Raw genomic sequence first — 6,316 nt, 5'->3', positions numbered from 1 at the left:
TCAGTTTAAGTTTATCATCTTACTATTTGTTTTCCATTTGACCCATCTGCTCCTTTGTTCTCTTCTGCCTTATTTTTTTTCTGCACCCTTTTGGATTGATTGAATGATTTTATTATTCCATTTATCTCTTATTTGTTGGCTGATTAGCTATAAGTCTTGTTATAAAAATCTACTTTCAAGTAGCATCATACTATTTCATGTGTAGAATAATTATACTTGCATTTGTCTCCTCCTGGCCTTTGTGCAATTTTTGTCTTATCTATTTCATATATGTATCAAATTACACTATTACATTTGTTTAAATAGTTAATTAACTTTTAAATAGATTTAAATGAGTTAAAAACCTTATGTTTACCCTTTTTGTTATTCTTTATTCCTTGTGTAGATACACATCTCCATCTGGTATAATTTTCCTTCTGCCCAAGGGACTTCTTTCATAATTTCCTGTAGCATAGGGCTGCTAGTAATAAATTGTCTCAGCTTTTGAATATCTGAAAACACCTTTGTTTTACCTTCAGTTTTAAAAGATGATTTTGCTGGATATAGAAATCTAAGCTGTCAGTATTTTTTTCGTCAGTGTTTTAAAGATGTTGCTACACTGTCATCTCATTTATATTGTTTTTGATGAGAAATCTGTTTTTGTCACCCTTATCTTTGTTCCTTTGTATGTAACATGTCTTTTCTCTCTGGTGGTTTTAAGTTTCTCTCTTTTTCACTGGATTTTGAGCAATTTCATTATAATGTGTCTTACTACAGGCTTCTTGATGTTTCTTGTGATTGATTTTTCTCCTCATTATGGGTCACATCTCTTTGCTCCTTTGCATGCCTGGTAAGCTTTTATTGGATGCCAGGCATTGTGAATCTTAACTTGTTTGGTGTTGAAGATTTCTGTGTTCCTTTAAATATTTTTTGACCTTTGTTTGGGACTCAATACAGTTACTTGGAAATAATTTGATCCTTTTCAGGTTTTGCTTTTAAATTTGTTATGCAAGACCAGAGTAGCATTTAGTCTAGAAATAATAGTCTTCACTACTAAAGCAACATCCTTCTGAGTACTCTACTTCATACAGGAATTGTGCAAGTTTTTGGAGTGGTTTGCTGGCATGGGCACTCTTCCTAGCCCTGTTGAACACCTTGCGATATATCCACTCATCTTCTCTGATGATTCTTTCCCCAAACTTGTGTGTTTTCTCACATATACACCCACATGCCAGTCAGCGCTCTGCTGAAAAATCAATGGGGACTCTCAGCCGATCTCTCTCTTGGCAGCTCTCTCCCATCTGATATTTTGCTTTGTGAACTCTACAAGTCTCATTCTTCTTGGACTCTCACCTCCATCTCCTCAACACAGGGAACCTGAAAGCTTTCACTCGAATCCCTTCTTCCTGCACCATGGCCTATAAACTCTCTGGAGGCAGTAAGAGGGGGCAGTTGTTGATCTAACCTCATTTGTTTCCCACCTCTTATGTATCACTGCCTTTCATTGCCTGGTGCCTACTGTCTGGTAAACTGTCATTTCATATATTTTATTTGTTTGTTTTTGGTTGTTTCAGGCAGGAGGGTAAATCCGGTCTCTGTTACTCTATTTTGGCCAGATATGGAACTTCATGATCTTAATTCAGAGCAGCTCAAACTTTGGTGTATAGAAGAATCACTTGATGGAGCTCATTAATATGTAGATGTTTCCACCAGTTATACTGGGGTCTGGGGAGGGAACAAGGAATCTGCATTTTAGTGTAGGGCACTGACCACAACTTCAGAAGCACTGAATTTAGACCTCCTTCCACCTTCAACCTGCAACTGTAGTGTGCTCTATAGATCTCACAGTGCTCCGGAGTCAGATTGCTTGGATCCAGTCTCACATCTGCTTGTTATTGACTGTAATCTTGGTCAAGTGTCTCACCCTCTCTGGATCATCTATCAGAACAACCCGGCAGGGTTATAATGACTATTAAAGAGGACAAACCATGTAAAGTGCTAGCACCAGGTAAACAATCAGTGCTAGCTGTTATTGTATGTATTATCTCACGTGAGGTTATAAGGGCCCATTTTACAGAAGGAATTGGAGTCTCTGAGGGAGCTTTAGTGACAGTCATTTGGCCAGCAACTTGCAGAGTTAAAACTAGAACTCAAGTCTGACTTTGGGTCTAAAGGTCTCTCTATCTCAGTTGAGTCTGAAATAAAGGTGGAAGGTCATCAGCAAGTGAAGGACCACAGGTGTGTGTGTGTGTGTGTGTGTGTGTGTGTGTATGTGTATGTTTGTTGTAATATTGAGGGGAATCTTTGCATTACACTTTGCATCAGCGTCAAATCAGCTATTAACTTTATACTATCTACAAGTTAGCTATTAGCTTTATACTTTATCCTTCGTGGGGGTTACCTCCAAACTGTGTTTTATATTATGCTACGCCTTGGACTATACTCCACATTAAAACCCTGTTGCTGGAGGACCATTTGTGGATGTCTCCCATGTGACTCTTAGCCCCACCTCCACGATCCAGGGCTGGGAAGTATGTGTGTGGTCAGGGGAGGGGAGGCCTCTGGATTCACGATCCGGTTGCTTTGCTTCCTTCCTCAGTTCCGCCCTCCTCCCTCTGCTCCAGTACAGCACATTCAGAAACTCTTCAAGTGTAAGGCTATTTATAATACAGAGTAGGATCTAATTATGGATAAGGCTAGTAACAAGCCCACAATCTGGCCACACAACTAGCTTGTCTGGTTCAGGCCTGAAACATTTAACTGCCCATGCCAAGCAATCCACCTCCTCCATTACTCTTTCTTGCCTTTACACTTTAATTGCACCTCTAGACCCTCCCTTACTCTTTGTAAGCTTGGCTTATGGGGAAACAAGATTTTTTCCTGTTCAGTACCAGGTCTACCAAACCCATTTCAAAAGTTAAACAAAAAAAGCATGAAGAATTTCACCAAGTCAAGTAGGCCAAGAGGAATTTGGAACAAAGGGCAGTGGAAATATAGATTTAATGTAGAGCTTGACTGATTAGTAAGTTGGTAATTAATCAGGATTCTTCCCAGTTTAAATCCCTCTGTGGCACAATGGACATAGGGGCGTGTCTACTCAATGTGGTGGCTACTAAGTTCACCTGCATAATTGACCCCTGACAACTGGCTTCTATCAACTGCCAAAGATAGGAATGATAAATAGATTTCCTCCTGGAGCCAGTTCCAGTGCAGGGAGGTGGCACGTGCAGCTCTGGATGAAGGCCACAGCATGCCCTGCAGCAGTCACACGACCCTTGAAGGATGCCCCCTGTTGGACTTGGAGACGGGTGTTGGGGGGATGTGGCTCAGGGACCAGGTGTGCCATCACTGCTGCAGAGTCAGCATCCCAGAGCCCTGTGCACTTCACCCCACATGTGTGCTGGTGTGCTGCAAACAGGTGAGAGGAAGAAGAGTAGAATGAGCAAAGCTGCATCTAAGCCTTCCCAGCCTGGGATTAGGAGCCACCCCCCATTTTGTCCTTTCTAAAGCCCCTATTGTATGTTACCCAGCATACATCTCGAACAATCCTCTGGAGTTTTTTAGAGCAGCCATATTCCCATTTTATAGCAGTGGCTTAGGAAGTTGACCTGAGCACAGTCTGCTCCACTTGGCTCTCTGGCTACTTCCTAATATGAAGCACTTAATTCAGTTAATTAGTGTTGAGTTATTTTAGCTGATTCAGGCCTGTCCTCTGAGTCCCTGAGAGAGTCCTTGTCTTCCCATGCCTTCATCCAGAGAGGAAGAAGGCAATGGCAGAAAGGGCAGCAGGTGAGGAGCCAGGAAGTGCAGGTTCCACTCCAGGCTCCGACAGTAACAGGCTGTGTGGCATTGGGTGAGCCCCTGAACCTGTTGGGCCTCTGCGTTCTCACAGGGAAACCTGGCACTGGGATAAGAGTGGTGCTCCCTGCCCTTGAGCGGGAATGTTCGGACGGGGCTGGGCTTGCCCAACTAGACAGCCTGTTGAACCCGGCACGTGTCCACATGAAGTTGGGCGAGGAGCCTCCCGGGAGAGAGTCCCTGCGAACCGTGAGAATTCCTTCTCCCCTGTGCGTCCTGGCCCTTTTGGGGGTCTGGGTTTCCATGCTGGGGAAAGTGAAGAAAAACAACCACCACAGGTAAAATGTGACCAATTTTATTTGAAGGTTTGAGGAAATTTTAAGAGTAGTGAATAGACACAAATGTATCATGGAGTGAACGGTGACATTCATACAAATTTTGCAGATAAGAAGTTTCACAGAGAGGGGCAGAAGATGGCGGCGTGAGTAGAGCAGCGGAAATCTCCCAAAACAACATATAACTATGAAAATATAACAAAGACAACCCTTCCTAGAATAAAGACCAGAGGACACAGGACAATATCCAGACCACATCCGCACCTGAGAGAACCCAGCGCCTCGCGAAGGGGGTAAGATACAAGCCCCGGCCCCGCGTGAGCCGAGCGCCCCTCCCCCCAGCTCCCGGCGGGAGAAGAGCAGGCAGAGCCGGAGGGAGACGGAGCCCAGGACTGCCGAACACCCAGCCCCAGCCATCCGGGCCAGAGTGCAGGGCACTCGATATTGGGAAAACAGGGCAGCAAGAACAGTGAGCAGGCACAGGAGGCTGGGCGACAGAGGACATAAGAAAAGCGCGCGACCATTTTTTTTTTTGCTTTTTTGCTGTTTTGTTTTGGCAAGCGCTTTTTGGAAGTCTTAAAGGGATAGGGACCCCAATACTAGGGAAACAGGGCAGAAAGACCGGTGAGCAGAGGCCTGAGGCTGGCACAGGAGAATAAAGAAAAAAGAACGACCACCTTTTTTTTTTTTTTTTTTTTAAATTAAAAACATTTTTTTTTTTTTTTAATTAAAAAAATTTTTTTTTCTTTTTTTTTTTGGTGGGCGTTGTTTTGTTTTGGCGGGTGCTTTTTGGAAGTCTTAAAGGGGCAGGGCGGGTCACTTAATCCAGAGGTAGGGAATCCGGGGATCTCTGGGCACCCTAACCCCTGGGCTGCAGGGAGCAGGGAGGCCCCTTACGGAGATAAATAGCCTCCCAGCCGCTCCTGCTCCAACGGGACTCCACCATTTTGGAGTGGCGGCCCGAGCCAGGCCACGCCCACAGCAACAGCGGAGATTAACTCCATAGCAACCGGGCAGGAAGCAGAAACCCTGTCTGCGCGCAGCTGCGCAGCATAAGCCACTAGAGGCGCTGTTCTCCCAGGAGAGGAGGGCCACAAACCAACAAGAAAGGAAGTCCTTCCAGCCGTCACTCGTCCCAGTTCTGCAGACTATTCCTATCACCATGAAAAGGCAAAGCTACAGGCAGACAAAGATCACAGAGACAACACCAGAGAAGGAGACAGACCTAACCAGTCTCCCTGAAAAAGAATTCAAAATAAGAATCATAAACATGCTGACAGAGATGCAGAGAAATACGCAAGAGAAATGGGATGAAGTCCGGAAGGAGATCACAGATGCCAGAAAGGAGATCGCAGAAATGAAACAAACTCTGGAAGGGTTTATAAGCAGAATGGATAGAATGCAAGAGGCCATTGATGGAATTTAAATCAGAGAACAGGAACGCATAGAAGCTGACATAGAGAGAGACAAAAGGATCTCCAGGAATGAAACAATATTAAGAGAACTGTGTGACCAATCCAAAAGGAACAATATCCGTATTATAGGGGTCCCAGAAGAAGAAGAGAGAGGAAAAGAGATGGAAAGTATCTTAGAAGAAATAATTGCTGAAAACTTCCCCACACTGGGAGAGGAAGTAATCGAACAGACCACGGAAATACACAGAACCCCCAACAGAAAGGATCCAAGAAGGGCAACACCAAGACACATAATAATTAAAATGGCAAAGCTCAAGGACAAGGAAAGAGTGTTAAAGGCAGCTAGAGAGAAAAAGGTCACCTATAAAGGGAAACCCATCAGGCTAACGTCAGATTTCTCAACAGAAACCGTACAGGCCAGAAGAGAATGGCATGATATATTTAATACAATGAAACAGAAGGGCCTTGAACCAAGGATACAGTATCCAGCACGACTATCATTCAAATATGACGGTGGGATTAAACAATTCCCAGACAAACAAAAGCTGAGGGAATTTGCTTTCCACAAACCACCTCTACAGAACATCTTACAGGGACTGCTCTAGATGGGAGCACTCCTAGAAAGAGCACAGCACAAAACACCCAACATATGAAGAATCGAGGAGGAGGAACAAGAAGGGAGAGAAGAAAAGAATCTCCAGACAGTGTATATAACAGCTCAGTAAGCGAGCTAAGTTAGGCAGTAAGATACTAAAGAGGCTAACCTTAAACCTTTGGTAACCACGAATT

Source organism: Manis pentadactyla, chromosome 4 (genome assembly GCF_030020395.1).
Source record: "Manis pentadactyla isolate mManPen7 chromosome 4, mManPen7.hap1, whole genome shotgun sequence".
Lineage (NCBI taxonomy): Eukaryota > Metazoa > Chordata > Mammalia > Pholidota > Manidae > Manis > Manis pentadactyla.
Note: the sequence above shows the minus strand (reverse complement) of the source record.